This window comes from Doryrhamphus excisus, chromosome 13, assembly GCF_030265055.1.
Source record: "Doryrhamphus excisus isolate RoL2022-K1 chromosome 13, RoL_Dexc_1.0, whole genome shotgun sequence".
In the NCBI taxonomy this organism is placed as follows: Eukaryota; Metazoa; Chordata; class Actinopteri; order Syngnathiformes; family Syngnathidae; genus Doryrhamphus; species Doryrhamphus excisus.
In genome coordinates this window covers 20408372-20428342 of record NC_080478.1, presented here as the reverse complement: position 1 = coordinate 20428342, position 19971 = coordinate 20408372, and the positions used below count along the sequence as shown (strand labels likewise).

Genomic DNA, 19971 nt, shown 5'->3' with positions numbered 1-19971 from the left:
ACAAACACGGTGAAATAAAAGGAGATGATTTTAAAGATTCGGAGGCCGTGGAATATATGAAATATGCATGAATTAATAAATGAAATAAACAGCACGCATGACGATCGGTTCATTATGGCACCAAAAAAAAAAGACAAAGAAAAATGATTTGCATCCAAGTGAAATAAAGGAAAGTACACGCAGCTTGACGTGAATGTGTTGACGTTTACCGGGCATCATCAACTATTTATTTGATTTTTATTTTTATTTCTCCAAAGTCATAATCAACATTATAAATAAATCCTACATACTAGCACTATAAATAGTATTACACATTTATTAAAAACATGATTATTTTAGCATAACAAGAACGTTTACTAGTTTCATTATACACAAAAATGCAATATTTTGGTTGGAAAATATTTTTAGAATGAGCATTAGCATTTTTAAAATGATTTTACAGTCGATGAGTAAATTTAAAACTATAAAAAAAATATTCGAATTAGACTTTTATTAGTATGATCGTTTTACAATCATTATTATTGTTAATGTTTAAAAATGAGAATAAAATCCAATTTGTCATTATAATATTAATATTGACGTGTTTAAAACGTATTTAGTCGTGTTAGTGAATTTGTGTTGATGTAATACAAATTATTTTTGTTGTTAAAAATACCGTAATGGATATAATTGATGTAATCGAAAAAAAAAATTATATTATTTGACAGCATCAAGTTATAAATCATTTTTTCCAACATCATTTCGACTTCTTTCTTTGTTCCTCCCCGTCGTCATGACGATCAAATAAAAGCGTTTGATTTATTTTATGATAATTATTTTTGTACCTGTGTCTTGTCTTTGTGCGGCTGGTCTCTTGCTGCCGGGTAGAATCCGTCCAGGTCGTCTTTGTGCTGCCGCTCGTTAAGAAAAGTCCTGCTGAGGACAGGAGACAAAACCTTGCTTTTTTTTTTTTTTTTTTTACCCTAACACCAAATTATTGAAAAAATAAATAATAATAAAGAAACATCCATTCATCATAGATAATATTGATTGGCAAATTATTAGAAAAATTGAAAGAAAGACACATTTCTAAATATAAATATAAGAAAAGTGTATGAATTGATGGAAAAAAATGGTAGAAAAGACATAAAAAAGAGTAGTAAAGGAATATTTGTAAAGTGAAAAAAAATCAAGTAAAAATGATAATAAAGAAACATTTATAAATGGAAGATAATCTTTTGTAAAAATTGTTTTTTTTAAATTTATTGTTGTTTATTTGCTGCTTTTTTTTACATTTCAGACTTTTGTAAATGCATATTTGATTTATTGAAATATTTCTTTTTACTTTGACTTATTATTATTATGTATGATATGTATTTTAATCTTTATTTAAAAAGATAAGTAGAATGAATTTGTTTTTAAAACAATTTTTTTCAGATTTTTTGAAGTTGAAATAATGAAAAAGCACAAGTCGACGGTGGACAGTTTTTTTATCTTCTTCCTTTCTAACGCTGTGTGTGTGTGTGTGTGTGTTGTCTTGCGGCTTCATTCATCTTCACGGTCTTCTGTCCTCAGCGTCTCCACGAGGACGCGAGCGGAGACGCAAAACGACAAGGAGCCGCCGCACAGCAGGATGCGGTTCCGCTCGTGGTTCCGCTTACGACGGGGATGGAATGGAGGAGCCCGGACTTGGCTGGGAGCTGAGAGCGCGTACGTGTTCTGGTCTCGCCGCGCAGTGATGATGGCAGGGTTGCCGTGGTAACCCCTCCTGTCGGTATGTTGAGTGACAAACACGTCGGAGCGTTTCAGCGCGGTGTTAGGAAACAGAACGAGAGGAGACGGCGGCGTCCAGCCTCCCTCCGTCTGTTGATGACACGCAGACGCACACAAGACAACAAAAGACTGACAATTAACGCTCCGTCTCGCGCTTGACGCTTTGTTGTTCGCTCCCGATGAAACGTTAGCGATCGCACGACAAGCAGCCAACTTGTTTGTGTTTCCTTTAATGGATCGACGCTAAACAAGAACCTCGTCCATTGTTCTTCTCGCAACTAAAGACTCGGCAAAGCAACGACCGTCCCACCTGACGACCTTTACATCCTCTGACCTTTCACCTTTGTCAGAACCTGTGGCCCACCCGGAGACCACCGGGGAATCGAACCTGCATGCTTCTAGTTCTAGACCACCACAAGCCAATCGCAAGCCGACCATTGAGCCTTCATCACTTTGGATGGACGCCCCATCAAGGACTTGTAGTAGATCTTCAATAGCAGATCTTCTGCTGTCATGTGACCGACATCAACGCAGCCTCATAATGTGATCAAGTGTGTTTCCACGGCAACCAAACGCTCCATTCCGACCTCGGAAAGGCAGGGCAGCTGCAACAAGGCCCCTCCCCTCGCTCGGCGGATCGATGTTTGTGCGGCGGCCGGAGGCCTGCGGAGGGACGCTTTGAAAGGCGCCTCCTCACACGCTGACAGTTTACGCCGTTTACCGATGACAGCCGCAAACATCTGTGCGTGCGCACGTGCGCACGTGCGCGAGGCGAGGGCGGGAAAGCGACTGCCCGCTGGGATAATAGCGCCAACTGGGAGGTTTGTGAGCGGCGTTAAAGTGGCGTACAGGAAGTAAACAACAGCCAGCAGAAACGCTTTTTAATTGATTGAAAACATCAACGCTCGTCAATGAATGTCGTTTTTTCCTTGAAGCTGTCAATCAACGTCGTGGTTGTGGCTCGCCATCGCCGATGCTGGATTGTCGTCTTGGCGACTGTAATCACGGCACCCCTCCCCCTCCCGCGCGACCCCGGAGGTGAGACAGGCAATCAGCGATGGCGTCTAATGAGACAACAGATGGCGGCCATGTTGTCCTCCGGCAGGAAGTGAAGCGGTCGGCGTGGGGATGGGCGCCACGAGGCCCACCTTGATGAGGCGGACCCTAACGACCATAACGGAGCTCAGCCAATGAGACGTCTCGAGCGTCCACACGTCCAACTTTAGACTTCCAAAGACTTTCGGACGTGTTGACATGACACGTCGCTGTCCGCCATCTTGTTCCGACACTGCTCATTGGGTGGTGCCAAGCGGCGCAACGGTGGTCAATGATTGGAGCTGATGGGGGCGTGGGGGAGGGACCTCCACCCGTCAGAGCGACAAGGACTTGTTTTGGTTTCAGAAAGAAGGGGGGGAGGGGTTGATGGTGATACTGGTGATACTGGGGAAGGTGGGGGTCAAGGGAGGGGGGGCATCATCCAAATCAGCTTTAATCAAGACGCCTCCTCGCATCAAATCAGACAAATGATTACCGCCATTCAGGCGTCGATGGCGAGGGGCCGAACTTGCCGCAATCAGCTCACTGCCGCCGCCGCCGCCTACTTCCTGGATATTGTGCCTGTTAATAGTTTGATGAAAGGACGTTGCGATTTTTGGCGAGAATAAACGACCCTGACTGTTTGGATCATCGTTTCACTTCCTGCCAGGTCACGCGTTGCCCTTTTGTGGGCGCGCTCTTTTTCCCACGCTCCACCTGTTCCCGCCCAACGCCGCCCCACCTTCCCCCCGGGGGAGCCTCCGTGGTCGCGGGCCACGCCGCCACAGCCGCACACCCCTCGGAAGTCTGGGAAAGACCGGGAAAGCTTTTCCCAGACGTCGTTAACAGCGAGTACACTCTGTCGGCACGCAGGAAGTAGACCTGCGAGGATGCGGCGTCTGAGCCGGGAGACGCGAGATGTAGCGGCCTGTAGCATGGAAGTCCATGGGGGATAGCGGGGGCGTGGCATCTGGTGTGGAGGGGGCGGAGTCAGCCTAAAGATGGCAGATTGTGTTTCACAGTAATTGCAGGATCGGTGATCAGTGAATGTGCGGCGTTGGATCAACAAACAGCCCAAAGTTTGGTTCCCACGCTGACCCTGGATCAGTCATTTATGGCAATGAGACTGCGGCTACATGTAAGCTAGCTCTTTGCGATGACACACACGCACACACACGCAGGTACGGCGATTGGTAATCAATCATAAAGACGATCCCGGCTACCAGATCCAGTGGCCTCACTCCGGCGTCTGATTGGACGATCCAGAGGGGGTTCACCGAGACGTAAACAATCCCACGACCTGCCGCGCACCCCTCAGCCATCTTTCTCGGTGCTCGCCCCCTCGGGGGACAGTCGTGGCAGCATGGGGATACCTGCTGGCCCCTCCCCTTTGGTCCTGATTGACAGATGGCCGCATCCATTAGATGAGAATGATAAGTGGCTTTCCATTGGCGGAAAGAGCTTCCTCTTGACCTTTCACCCCCCGACCACAACTCTTGACCCCTCTCGGGGCATGAGCGGCCCCTCCCTGCCCTGTTTAGCCTGGGTTTAGCCACAGGTGCAGGACTGCGGGACAGGGGGGGTATCAAGGCAGGGGTCACAGTGGTAACACAAAAAGTTCTTCAAGACCCCTCCCCGTTCTGTCACGCTCACCGGCCGCCATCTTGCCTCCCTGGCACGGGCCACCCTGTCTCTCGGCGTTAATGAGCAGCGGTGCGCTCGGCATGGCGAAGCGGCGCCATGATTGCGGTACGCCATCAAGGAAATGAGTGTTGTTTCCCAGGCGCCGCGTGGCACAGCGAGGGGTTTGCGACATAACAAGTTGCTTTTGTTTACGGCGGCTCGCTAGCTGTTTTCATTACGCCGCCGGCAGCCCGAAGACTCGCCGCCAGCTGCCACAAATCACACCTTCAATTATTCTGCTTTGCTTTGGAGCATCCAAATATTTAGTGCACTTAGCGTGAACAAAAACAGTCGTAAAGTCATTACGCCACCGCCGCTGGAGGAGGAGGAGGAGGCCTGCCGAGACCAGGAAGCGGCGCTCCACGGAGGGAGCAAGGAAGCAAGGAGTTAAGCCAAAGAGGAAGCAGGCAGCTGCGGGGCCTGAGGTCAAAGGTCAACCCTTCTCAGCTCTACCCCGGCCTGAAGTCGACGTTCTGAAAGCGACGGAGCCGTAGAAGTACGTACCACGTTTATCCCGGAAATCACCTCCTCCGATAAACATCTGATTGACAGCGGCGATGGCTTTCCACACAAACGACCGCTAATTGTCCCAACTCTGTTGCGGCTCCCACACGAACTTCCACCGGGAAAAGATTCCACCTGAAGAAGAAAGTCATCATCAGTTTCGTTAATTTTGTGCAACCAGTCCTTAATCCCTTAATGAAATAATTCCACGTGGGAAATTGAGAAGGAAGAAGGCAAGGCTTTTCCACACAGATTTTCCGAGGAGCGTGTGGGTGAGGAGTCGGAGCCAGGCGTGGCGGGACATGGACGTGAGGCGCTTCGCTGACACATATTTTTCACGCAATTTTGGAATAATAATAACTTTTGCGCACGTCCTTTGTCACCTTTGGATGGCGTACGGGTCGGATGTACAGTCGCAGTGGCGCCGCATTCGTATCGGATCGGATGCATACGAAACTGCCGCGGACTTTGGAAAATCAAAATCGGAAAAATCAGATGTAAGAAAAAAGAAATTGATTTGTAGGGTTACTGCCTTTACACATTAAAGTACGCCAAAATGCAGTACACTAGCCGAATGCTATGATCAGGTGATGGACACTTACCGCCCTCAATAGCCGCCATCTTGGCTACATAGCAGAGTAATTATCATTAATTAACATGTAAATATTATGATACTCTTTTAGGGTGCACAATGCTAGTACGCTAGCAACACTCAGCAACTAAGTACACAGTGTACTTATCGAAGTGTACTGACGCAAGTATTCCGTTTGAAACACAGCAAATGTTTTGATGTCAGCGAGCTCTCCGATTGGTGCAATCATGTCAAATGATCGTCAGGATGCAGCGGCCCCGCCCCCGAAATAAACGCGACAACCTGCTAGGAAAAACTCACCCAAGAAAAGTTCTCCCAAACGTTCTCTGCGGACCCCCCCGCCCCCGGTTGAGGGAGTCATTACTGCCTCCGTCGGCTACGATGAGCCTCTCAGCTCCAAACATGGCCGTCTGTAGCCGCAGCGCTTGATTGGCAGGAGCCAGGGGGCGTGGGGGTGGGGGGGTTGGTGGGGGGGTTCGTGTGATGGGAACGCCACTCGAGATGTGAATTGGCTTCGCCACTCCAATCAGGCCGCTGGATGACAAATGAAGTGTGTCTCTCTCTCTCGCCCCTTCCTCCCTCCGCCCCCCCCCCCACCTTCACACTTCTCCTCGCCGTCCGGGTGCGGGAAGAAAAGGCGAGTTCATGTGGGAGCGCTTGACAGCAACACAATCACGTTTCTATTCAGCGCCCCCGCCCGCCTCCTTTAGCTAGCGCTAGCAGGCTAGGACCAGGCCGCGCGGCCCAATTAGAAGGCGGCGCAGAGAAACCGTGAAAGACACAAAAGGTCTTTAGAGGTTTGGACAGGTGTCTCATTTGGCCGCAGGACACACAGGAGCCTTTTTTATCCCGCCTTCAATTTGTGGGCAGAAAGTGAGGAAGGTTATTTGTCGTGCTGTCATTCCTCTCGTCTTTCTCGCCGCCCGTTTGTCCTCGCCGAGCCTCCATGGGAATGGCGGCTGGAAATGAAATCATCTTTGTGGCCGCTTTTGCCCCCCCCCACACCACCCCATCCCTCCCGCCACTCCACCCAACCCCGATGAAAAAATCCTCACGGGCGAAGATCATCCGTTCGTTTTCCTGCCTGTCACTCATTTGCATACGAAAATAGGTGTTTGTGTTTAGATGTGAAAACGATGGGGGGGGGGATCGATTCCAATAATCTATTGATATGAAGTGTGTATCAGAGCTATATATTTTACAAATATTTGTGTGTTTTTGGTTGTGTTGTTGATATGATACAGTTGATGCTGACATATTGTTTACAAATTCGGGAATAAGTGGGAGGCCTCCGGAAGACTTTGAAGGATTTCAAAGAGAGATTTAGCTTAAATAATTGCATGCAATAAAAGGGAATCGTTGTATTCCTTTGTTCATATTGTTACATTATTGTATTAATAATTAATAACAGTGGATTTTTGCACATTCACGATTCAGCATTCATGACTCAAATTCCTATTTTTTTTCCTCCAAAAATAGGCCATTTTTCCTGCAGAAGGTTTATGCTTCAATTTTTTTTTTTTTTTTTGGTGGTCCTTGAACGCACCGTAGTTGTGTGTGTGTGTCACTGTGACTCGGATTCCATCTGTTCATGGATCGTCTTGCATTGTCATCCATTAGTGGTGAGTTCCTATACATTTTAAACTTCATATGCGTTTCGGTCAAGGGCCTGAGGTCAAAGGTCAACAACCTAAAATAATGATTGCAATGATCACATTTGTTGCAAATGTTGATCCAAAATCAGAGAAAAACGCAAACATCAAGCTAACGGGATGACATCTGGACGCTACCTTGAACAGCAGCGTGAGTGGGAGACGTGGAGGCCATCATCGGGCGAGATGGAGGGTGAGGTGGGTATGGGGGGGGTTTGGGGGGGGGGTAATGTGAGAGTGCTGGAGGTGACAGCTATTGTGAGAAGGTGTGAACGGCCGAGACAAGAGGACTCAAAGTTGTTCTTGTCCTGAGAGGAAGAGGACATTCACCCCCTCAAAAAGCACCCCACTCTGCCCTTGTACCCCCTCAGCGCCCCCCCCCCCCCACCCCAATTAGACAAACATTAAGGTCGATTAAGAGCCCTCACGGGAACGTTGGCTCTATATAATTACCTTAATGGCCGCACTCTTTCTCTCTTTCTGTCTTTTCTTTGCACTTTCAATGTCTTAAACAAACTTAGAGGGCCCGAGTGGGAGGGGTGGGGGGCCGGCGAGGTAGACAAACGTTGATGGGCAGCAGGGGGGAGTTGGGGGGGGGGGGGTGGTTTCCCATTAGGCTTTGTGGCGCTGGTCCTTCCACAAAGGACTCGCTTGAATTGGACCTATTGGCCCACAAACACAGAGCTGTTCCCACCGAGGGGGGGGGGGGGGGACACAAAACAGACCCCCGACCGGGAGGGGGGTCAGGGGGGAGGATGAGGAGTGTAGAGGGAGAGAAGAGAGATGATGAAGATGTCCGCCATGATAGTGATGTCAAAAACAATAGACTGCTTTCTGCTGGCTCACTTCCTGTCTTGCCGGGGTCGGGGGTCAAAGACCGGTCTTGTCCAACCACAGCGAGAGAATCACGAAAGGGCAACGCGACCTCATGGTTGCCAGGCCTCAGACCGGCGACAGAAGCAACTTCCTGTTCGAGAGAACATGGCCGCTTGGCGACAACTTCTTCAACAAGTTAGCCAACACAGCCGCCGCCAACATGGCCGCCGCGAGCCCGAAGGACGCGTCAATCCAAAGCAGAACAAAGCCGGTCTTTGCCGCCTTCTGGCAGGTTGCAAACCGCAAAGCGGCGTTGGGATCTGTGGACCCACGGCCGCCAGAACACGTGGCTTCGAGCGCGCTGCTGCTCGCCACCGCTCGCCACCGCTCGCCTGATTGACGCGCCGCAGTCGATTGTTGAGCCGCCAGCTGGCCGCCAGTGCCAACAGCTGTGTCAGAAAGAGAGCGCCAACTGTGGCGTGTGATTTCGTCCCTGCAGCCTCACGTCTTCCAGAGAGTTTCACTTCCTGTTTGCGAAGGTGGACGGTGTCAGCCAATCAGAGAGTAGATACGCTGTCATCACGTTAAGTCTGATAAAGAAGACAAAAAGTCCAAACTCGTGTCCCAACGGTGGCGTCAAATTAGCGCCACCCGGTGCCCGTGTGGTGCCACTAGCATAAATGAGTCACTTTACAGTCGCCGCTTTAAGCTGTCACGCAATTTAATGCTGCTTTTACGCTTCTGTTCCATCAACGCCGCCGTGTTTGGAGCTTTTGTGCCAGCTAGCGTTAGCGCTGACATGTTTCAGCAGCACAATAATGAGACTTTTCACCGAACAAAAGAACGCCGCCGCTGACGGCCTACTTTGACACCGCCTGCGTCGGACGCGGCGGGGCGCCGCTCCAGACCGGCACTGCTGCTCAAACACGGTGACAGGAAGTCACGGCGGCGCGGGACCTTTGATTATGTTGCTGCATAGGGGGCGGAGTCACAACTTAGCCATGAAAGAACACATTCTTTCATTCAACTTTCTTTTTCATTTTAGTCCATCAGCTTCTCCTATCGTTGACGTTCAGTATGACGACGCGTGTACTGTATGCAGTACCGGAGATACATTTTTCATTGGGGAGGCCAAGGTGAGACCGTGACTCACGCCGGATGTGACCGCAGCCACGTAAGTCCGACTCCATACCATTTTAAAGAAAACTGTGGCGTTAAAAAATGGAATCGTCCCATATTTAGAAATAAACTTGTCACAGGCTAAGCTAATGGATGCCTGCAGCGTGACTGATTGCTCACCGATCAAACTTCGGATTTTCTGGCATCTTTGTTTAAACCAGGGGTCTCAAACATGCGGCCCGCGGGCCAAATGTGGCCCACAGGACACTAGTTTGAGGCCCCCCGCCTTGATATGAAAGTTTAATGTTAGTGCGGCCTGCGCAAGTTTGATAGATAGATAGATAGATAGATAGATAGATAGATAGATAGATAGATAGATAGATAGATAGATAGATAGATAGATAGATAGATAGATAGATAGATAGATAGATAGATAGATAGATAGATAGATAGATAGATAGATAGATAGATAGATAGATAGATAGATAGATAGATAGATAGATAGATAGATAGATAGATAGATAGATAGATAGATAGATAGATAGATAGATAGATAGATAGATAGATAGATAGATAGATAGATAGATAGATAGATAGATAGATAGATAGATAGATAGATAGATAGATAGATAGATAGATAGATAGATAGATAGATAGATAGATAGATAGATAGATAGATAGATAGATAGATAGATAGATAGATAGATAGATAGATAGATAGATAGATAGATAGATAGATAGATAGATAGATAGATAGACGAAATGTTGTTGCCTATGGATGCTGTATTAACGATTGAATGATTGATTAATGTTCATGTTAAAGGTGAAATAACTGTTAATAGTTATCCTCCCTATCGGTGTGGAAGTGGTAAGTTTCTGGCTATTTAAGTTGAAAGGAAATAACTTGAAGGCTACCGTTTAGGTCGCTAGCTCTCTAGTTTGCGAGTTAGCATCATGTCTCATGTTATATGTCTCAAATCATATGCCTAATCATGTCTCAAATTTGTCTCATGTCATATGTTTAATCCTATTTCTAGGACTACGTTGTGCTAGCCATAGCATTTCAGTATGTGGAATCAAACTATGGAATGGATTGAGTAAGGGAATCAAACAATGCACAACGATGAGCCAATTCAAGAAACAATACAAGCAGTTGATGTTTGCTAAATCCAAGGATGAAGAGTCTTGAACCAGTCATGATGTGCTATATATATCACTATATTGACACGCACTATGGTACACATTATGGCATTGGATGCTCATATCACCGAGTACTTTGGTACGAGGTACATTATTAAAAAAAACAACAACAAAAAACTTAAACTGTATTATGGAAAGCAGGAAGTGAACAAATGTAAGAGTTAGTGATTGTAAAAGTACCAGATGGAGGGGTAGGATTTAATAAGCTTTGCTTCTTCCTACTCCTTTTGGACTGATTATGGGATGCATTCAATTGTAATCTGATGCATGTTCAAATGAAATTAAACCATTATCATTACCATTATCATATTTCATCATGTCTCATCATGTGTTATTGTGTCTGATATGGTACATGTCTAATCATGGCTCATGTTATGCCAGTAATCATGTCTCATTTTGTCTCATGTTATATGTCTAACCTTGTTTCATCATGTCTCATTTTGTCTCATGTTATATGTCTAAACATTTTATCATGTCTCATATGTCATATATCCAACCCAATGTTTTATTGCGTGTCATGTCATGTCTCATCATGTCTCACTGTGCCTCATGTCATATGTCTCAATGCCTCTCAATCATGTCATGTTTCATGTCTGATGTCATATGTCTAATCATGTCTCATGGCGTATGTCTATGTCTAATCATATCTCATATGTCATGTCTCATTTTGTCTCATGCCATACATCATGGCATAATCATGCCACATGTCATATATCCAGGTGTGCTTCATTGTGTCTCATTTTGTCTCATTCCATATACCTAATCATGCCTCATATCATATATCCAGTGGTGTTTCATCATGTCTCATTCTGTCTCATGTTATATGTCTAACCATGTTTCATCATGTCTCATTTTGTCTCATGTTATATGTCTAACCATGATTCATCATGTCTCATTTTGTCTGATGTCGTATGTCTAAACATTTTATCATGTCTCATATGATATGTCTCATCATGTCTCATGTAATATGTGTAATCATTTGGCCTCATGTCATATATCCAATCCAATGTTTTATCGCGTGTCATGTCTCATCATGTCTCACTGTGCCTCATGTCATATGTCTCAATGCCTAATCATGACATGTTTCGTGTCTGATGTCATATGTCTAATCATGTCTCATATGTCATGTCTCATTTTGTGTCATGTCATATACCCAATCATGCCTCATATCATATATCCAGTGGTGTTTCATCATGTCTCATTTTGTCTCATGTTATATGTCTAACCATGTTTCATCATGTCTCATTTTGTCTGATTACATTTTATCATGTCTCATATGATATGTCTCATCATGTCTCATTTTGTCTGATGTCGTATGTCTAAACATTTTATATTGTCTCATATGATATGTCTCATCATGTCTCATGTTATTTGTGTAATCATTTTGCCTCATGTCATATATCCAATCCAATGTTTTATTGCGTGTCATGTCATGTCTCATCGTGTCTCACTGTGCCTCATGTCATATGTCTCTCATCTCACGCGCCTAATCATGTCTGATGTCATGTTTCGTGCCCGATGTCATATGTCTCATGTCGTATGTCTAATCATAGCTCATATGTCATGTCTCATTTTGTCTCATGTCATATATCCAGTGGTGTTTCATCATGTCATGAACTAATCAGGCCTCATGTCATACGTCTCATCATGTCTCGTCACGCATATAATCATGTCTGTCATCTTTCATCATTGTCTCATGTCTCATTGCGTCTTATGTCATATGTCTCATCATGTCTCCTCATGTCTGATGTCATGTCTCATTGTCTCTGATGTCTGATCATATTTCATCATGTCTCATGTCATATGTCTAATCATGTCTCATTATATGTCATGTCCATGTCAGGTTTCGAACTTTCAGGGGTGATTTCATGCGGTCTATAAAAACGACACTGGATTTGTCGTCTGTGTTTTCATTGGTCAGCGTGTGTTTGCTGATTGTTTAGGTTGTCTCGCCTTCTCTTTTTGACTCCACCCCCTCCTTCACACTTTGCCTGCACCTGAGAGTGGCTGTCAATCATTGGCGGTGGTGGTGGGGGGGTTGACAGATGGAGGTGAGGGAGCTGCTGGCTGGCTCGATACGCGTCTATAAATACGTTAGACATGCAGATGGACACCAACAGTATGGACCACGTAGATAGACCACATATATATGTACAGTATCTATATGTATATGCCAAATATATATGTATTGTATCTCCCCCTCTCATTAGCAGTCTGGGAAATACGCAATATGGGGATATTATGATATCATACTGATAAATCCGATTACATTTTAAAAAGTTCCGATTATCCATAATTTAAAAAAAACATTCTAATAAAGCGAGATTAAACGTACTGTGGTATGTGTGACTCGGCTAAGATGAGCAAATCAAACGCTCCTTTTCTGTGATGTGCTGCACGCCTGCCGTGAGCTCACCTGTAAACAATCATGGTGTCAAACATGTGGAAATGCCAGTATCGCTACGACGGTGTTTTGAGGTCCACATACTGAAAAGTCAAAGGATGCGGGGGTCACTTTGACCTTTGTATGTTTTTTTTTTTTAATATTTATTCTGCAAAAAGGTTTGCCGTATAATTACAGACAAAGCTTTGTGTTATTTAACAGCATCAACATTCAAGCTTCTTCTCTTTATTATTATTATTATTATTATTTTCCTCGGCTAACACAGCGTTTCAGTCAGGCTAGCTGTAGTAAGAGATGACCTTCAAAGTTAGCTTCCAACGACCTAGCTGGCGTTGGCGCCATGAAAGGGAAATATACCAGGGAAACAAACCTTTCTTCTCGTCACAATGACATGATTTTGGACATGAAGTCGTATGACATCCTCGTCAGGAGTGTACTGCATCAACGGTGACTTACCCCCCCATATGCATTCAAAAAAGTAATACTGTACATTTGTATCACAAAGATGTCAAACTCAATTTACCTGGGGGGCACCAGAGCTAGGTTCTGGGTGAAGCCGGGCCGCATCAGGTTTTCAAAAAAAAAACAAAAAAAAAACAAAAAAAAAAACGCATTTATTAAAAACTGGAAAAAAAATCTATAAAAAAAATCTTCAATGCTTTTGCTTCTGCTATACCCTACACTTTTTCGGTACTTTGGTTCCGGTTTTCCACACCAAAATATCTGATAAAACATTCCACTGTTGTCAAATATCTTAATTTTTATTTTTCTATACACAAAATAACATAACAAAAATAAATAAACAAATTAAGAATAAAGACAATAAATCAATCAATCAGTAATAAATAAGTAAAATAATAATAAAACAGCAAATAAGAAAAACGTAAGAAACCACAACCACATTCAAATGTACAGTATTAACAGTTATTTAACCTTTAACATGAACATGAATGAAACTTAATAATTTGACCCAATTAGCAAGTTAGCAGCGTGGTAACTTTAACAACATGTTTTAACATGAGATGCTTTATCTTGACGTGTATTTTCCCGTTTTATTCCAAATAATTTCCTGCATTTATTTGTACCCAGCGTCATTAGCCTTTAGCTTCATTGCTAATCCAAAGCAAAACAGGGCGGGGTAACAGGGTAGGGTAACAGTATGGGCGGGGCAAAATCATGTTCATTGTGTCCGGTATGCACAAAGCTTTAAGCTGTCATTTCAACATTAAACTTTGGTATCAAGGTGGGGGCCTCAGACTAGCGTCTCGCCCGCGGGCCGCGAGTTTGAGACCCCTGCTGTGTGTGTTTAAGGGCTGTGTGTTTTCACCAAAATGCCGCAGTTGAGTTTCAGCGTGTTAGCAATCTTATTCAAGCCTAAAGCAACAATTATTTTTTTTTTGTATCCTCAGAGACGTCTTAGCAAACTAAGTCCAATGCTGAACTTCCAGTCATCGGGATAAGAAGAGTGTGAGAGTGATGACACCAAATTTAACACACCTGCCCTCCATTCACACCTAAGACTAACACAATGAGTCACATGATTCTGTTAATTTTAAAAAAATTGCTAATTGGGCTCAATTTGTCCATTTTATCATAGGGGCGTCCTCCTTTTTGTTGCTAGCGTTTTAGACATTAAATGTTGAGTTATTTTTAGGGGACAGCAAATTTACACTGATCCAAGCTGCACACGGACTACTTTAAATTATATCAAAGTGTCATTGCTTTAGTCCCATGAAAAGATCTAATCAAATATTTTCAGGAATAGAAGAAGTGTAGTCACTGTTGTGACACACTGTATGTATTGTATCTCCATGTACTGTATACACATGAATGTATATGTCTTGTATTTACATTTATATACTGTATGTATACACTTTCTACTCCTTTCCACTTTTATGTTGTGTCATCAACAGCTGAAAGCCACAAAGACAAAGGGGAAGAAGAAGATAGATGGAGTCCCGAAGATGACCAAGTTCAACATCGACACACACACACACACACACACACACACACACCGCACAGCTGTCAGGTGAGGAATAATCAGCACTTCCACAGTTTATTTTCTCAGCAGTTTCAACTGATGGACCATTTGGATCAACATCCACATGACCCTATGTGTGTGTGTGTGTGTGTGTGTGTGTATGTGTGTGTAGAATAAACACACAGAAACAGCTGGAAACACACACATTGCGCAGCGTGACGACAGCTACGAGAACATCTGCCGTCCTCGCCTTTTTTAGTTAATTTTTAACCACAGGAGGGCGCTGCTCACTTCCTGCGTTGGTCCTAAAGTCATGACAAGTGTCAACAACAAAGAGCTCATTTTTCATCAGTTTGTATTGAGTTGGGGATTCCTATAGAGTAGCTACACACAATAACCAGCACAGAAAGCTTTCTAGATCTTCCAGCACAGGAGGGCACTGCTCACTTCCTGTGTTGGTCCTAAAGTCATGACAAGTGTCAACAACAAAGAGCTCATTTTTCATCTGTTTGTATTGAGTTGGGGATTCCTATAGAGTAGCTACACACAATAACCAGCACAGAAAGCTTTCTAGATCTTCCAGCACAGGAGGGCACTGCTCACTTCCTGTGTTGGTCCTAAAGTCATGACAAGTGTCAACAACAAAGAGCTCATTTTTCATCTGTTTGTATTGAGTTGGGCATTCCTATAGAGTAGCTACACACAATAACCAGCACAGAAAGCTTTCTAGATCTTCCGGCACAGGAGGGCGCTGCTCACTTCCTGTGTTGGTCCTAAAGTCATGACAAGTGTCAACAACAAAGAGCCAGAGCTCATTTTTCATCAGTTTGTATTGAGTTGTGGATTCCTATAGAGTAGCTACACACAATAACCAGCACAGAACGCTTGCTAGATCTTCCAGAATCTGCACCTATTCCAGCTGTTTTTCTTTGGAGTTCATGCTTCCACGAAAACCATGTCTTTTAATTTATTCTACCTACGGCCCGCCTCCAGACACGCCCACTCCGCTGTGGTTGGTCACATTCCCAAGTGCTTAGAGGACTTCCGGTGTTCTGCCGCTGTTCCCCGGTGTTCCCTTACACCGGAAGAAAGACTTCCTGTGAGCCATTGCTAACACCGTAAACAGGTCAGGGGAAGCAGCGCTTGGGGGTGGGGCCATATAAGGAATCCCGCCCATTTGTGACATCACACACCTCCAGTTTTTGACCTCCACCCCCCAAATTTCTTTCAGGGCTCTCTTCCAAATGCGCAAATGTCTTTATCTGAAACTTTGGCATTGTTTAACACGAGAAAACAACATTTTAGCTACATTTATATGTCACAAAAGTGGAAATAGCATCATAAAAAAGAGGCAGCTCATTAATGCACATAATGGGACACACCTATCTATTCAGCCTGCAAGTCGTTTTCAACTATTAATGTCCTGATGTCTTTGAATGCACCTTGCGTTATTGTCTGTGTTTGTATGTTTGTGGGCGACGTTGTTAAGCTTGAACATAAAGGAAAGAAATGGAAATATTTTATAAAATATAAAAGGAAATATTGCATTATTATTATTAGTTATAACTATTATCATATGTTATTGTGGTTTATTTGGTCTCAAATCATTTTGACAATAATATCGTTTAGCATCAATTTGTCGGGACCATTAACATTTCAAAACACACCGGCCTTGTTTTGTAAAAAAAAAGGTTTCAATGTCCAGTCATATTTTTTTATTTAACTTTTTTATTTAACGTTCAAATCTCGTCTTATCTTGACCCGATATTGTACATCGTCTCGGCTAACTACTAACACTTTCTATGAAGTTCATGAACGTTTTTGTTTTTGTTTGTTTGTTACGTCTAACAACTCAACTTTATGTGTACATGTCATGTGACCTGTGACATCACTACTGATAAACATACACACACACACACTACTCAGGCCTGCACAATACTGGAAGTAAACTTTTCACTACCCATAAGTGGGTGTGTGCGTGGGTGTGGGTGTGTGTGTGTGTGTGTGTGTGTGTGTGTGTGCATGGTCTTATCACCTTTGCATCTAACACACCTAAAGGCTAACACACACACACACACACACACATAAGAAGGGCCCAGATGGCGTGACAATCATGTCTGCTGCCAAACAGATGGACATGGTTGCATTCATTCAACCATGGACACACACAAACTCACACTTACATGCACACACACGTTCTCACACACACACACACACACACACACACACAATGGCGGCCATCCAATCACAGTGCCCTCAGTCTGTCCTAACACACAGACATGAACACTGTCAAGTACACACAAGCACACACAGTGGCTGGTGTCCAGTCCTAGTGGCCTTACAGTGTGTGTGTGTGTGTGTGTGTGTGTGTGTATGTGTGTGTGTGAAGTCTCATTAGCAGCATCAATATTGATGAGGGCCATTTTATTGCATGTGTTGTCAGTACTTACAGTGAGTGGACTTCCTGTTTGAAGGTTGATGTCATACGAGCGTCCCAATAGTAATGCAGCGTTCTTGTGATGGCCCCTGGAAAACATTCATACAATATTGTATTATTTTTTTTTTTAGGGATTTCAACATCTTTCAGCACACACCCTGTCCAAAGTATGGCCATTTTCATCCCGTAGCATCGGTATTGTAACATTAAATTGAATTCCTTTGTCAGCTATAAAAAATCTTAGCTAGATAGCCTAGCATGAATCAACCGACATGGGATTGCATTTTAATGCATAAAATGTATCAAAGTGGTCGTCATCTTTACATTTTTATGGATACGACCTTCACTAGAAAACAATTTTGGTATAATTTGTGCGGTAAATTTCCCTTATTTTCAAATGCCAATGTTAAGAGGTATGAAGAAATCCGCTAGCAACAGTAACATGTAGCTAGCTTGACTGCTGTTGCTTAAAAAACCCTCTTTTCTTGGTTCCCGGTTCTTTTATTAATTTTAATAATCAACTTCATTTCCTTATTTAACTTCTGACATATTGAAGCAGGCGGTTCTGGCACTACATCTACAAAAAAAAAAAAAAAAGTTGTTGCTAATGGAGTCATTGCAATGTGATGTGCTGACTCCACCCACCTGTGCCGCCAAGTGACATAAAACAAACAGCACTTAAGAACTTAAGACGTTGTTTTGTTTGCTCGGTGGAGATGTTGAGCGAAACACTCTTTGCTTTGACACCACACACCGCCTGGCCCCAAATACATCAGCACCAACACACACACACACACACACACACACACACACACACACACTTTTAAAGAGATTAGGAATGAATGTCTTTTAAAAAGATAAAAAGTGTGCATTTAGCAAGATAATAAGTGAATTAATACTTTTATAGTGCAGAGCATGTCAGGAAAGTTTCTTTGTGTGTTGTGTGTGTGTGTGTGTGTGTGTGTGTGTGTGTGTGTGCGTAATTGCAGTGTGTTGATGGACGTGCAGTGACTGGAGGAAAGACGAGAGTGTTCACTTTCAGGCCGCCTGATAGTGGATGCTGAGGGTTGGGTTCAGAGGTCACCATCAAACATGGCCGGGGCTCTGTCTAAATGCTGGAGGCCATTCTTTCACTGTCTTTTCATCCCCCCCCCCACTCCCTCCCTCTCCGGCCTCGCCCCCCCCTCCTCCCAGGGGGCGTGTGATTGGCGGTGAGGGAGGATTAGAGGCTGACTGGTTAACATGTTGGCGGTGAAAACACACGTTAAGAGGATTAAAAGACTCACTCTGCTCTTTAACACATGCTGCTCCCAATACACCTTCTCCACAAGGTCAAATACACGCAGAGGTCAAAGCAGGTAAAGTACATGTGGTGAGCATGTATATTCGATGAACGTGAGGGCGGCCAACTTTTGCTCAAAAGTCTGCTGCAGTGTTGGCGAGCGGCCACAGAGGGGCGTCGTCTTGACCAAAGGTGCTGAGGATGTTCATGGTTCAAAGTGCACGTCAACCATAAGACGTTTACAACTTGAAACTCATGAAAATCAACCAGAAAAGGAGCCATCTTGGAAGCTAAAAAACTCTATGCTACATCTCAATTGGTACACTTGTGTACTTATTTATTTACAGCATTATTTCCAAACTAAGTTGAAATAACGGCGGCTAAAGAGCAACCTGTAGTGGTGGAAAGTAGTGAACAGAAGAATAAGCTAAATATTGTACAGTAAACCTCGGATATATCGGACTCGGATATATCGGAAATTCGCTCACAACCGACATAAAAAAGAACCGATTTTTCTGTAATGCATTTCCAATAAAAATTCATTGCATATATCGGATTTTTTTATAACGGATTTCGCCTATTTCGGACAAAATCTCCAGTCCCGTTCCAATGCATTTCCATGAAATTTCCCTGGCATATATCGGATGGCCGCATCGTTACGCTAATCTTGTTGATGTCACTGGCTATTGTCTTTCTCCTGGCTCCAGATTTAGGACAAATATAAAAGTGAGTGACGTCAATAACACTAGCACAGCAGTGAATGAGATCTTAACCTCACTATTGGAAATAACGTAGGCCTGACGGGCGTAACAGGGCCTAGCTTAATTAACAATTTGTTATGCTCAGAGTCCAATAAAGTTCAATTCTCATTACCTTACGTCTCTTTTCATTGGCCAGTCCAGGTACATTGGAAACATAGTCAAGGAAGTGCCTTTTTATAACGGATAAAATCCCATTTACGCATATACCAGATATAAATCCGATATATCCGTAAAACGGACATTTTCCGGTATACGCATATAACGGATTTCGCTTATATCGGACAAAACCAGTGGGAACAATTGAATCCAATATATCCGAGGTTTACTGTATTATATTAACTAAGTGAGGCTGCACGGTGGCCTTGTGGTTAGCATGTTGGCCTCACAGTCAGAAGAAGGTGGGTTTGTATCTCTGTTGGAACAGCTTTGTATGGAGTTAGCATGTTCTCCCCGTGCACGCGTGGGTTCTCTCCGGGTTACTCCGGCTTCCTCCCACATTCCAAAAATATACGTGCTAGGTTAATTGGAGACGCTAATCTATCCATGGGTGTGAATGTAAGTGTGAATGGTTGTTTGTGTATATCTGCCCTGCGATTGGCTGGCGACCGGCTGCCTCAAGACAGCTGGGATAGGCTCCGGTATGCCCGTGACCTTAGTGTGGAAGTGGTCCAGAAATTGGACGCATGAGTACACTGTAAGAGAATAATACTAACAAGTTGACTTGTTAGTCCCATGAATTGTTTTAAATGGTGC

At 44.0% G+C, this 19971-nt stretch overlaps 1 long non-coding RNA gene across 3 annotated transcripts in view; it reads right to left on the bottom strand.

Annotated features, from left to right (window-relative positions):
- LOC131140440 (uncharacterized) overlaps positions 1-19971 on the bottom strand; it is a 59190-nt gene that overhangs the window by 33180 nt on the left and 6039 nt on the right. For 2 of the 3 annotated variants that reach the window (XR_009132412.1, XR_009132411.1), the window contains exons 3-5: positions 17189-17264; positions 4975-5109; positions 825-915 (exon numbers count right to left, since the gene is read on the bottom strand). This is a non-coding gene — a long non-coding RNA (uncharacterized LOC131140440). The remainder of the gene's footprint in view (positions 1-824; positions 916-4974; positions 5110-17188; positions 17265-19971) is intronic. The other variant, XR_009132413.1, reaches the window with a different exon arrangement.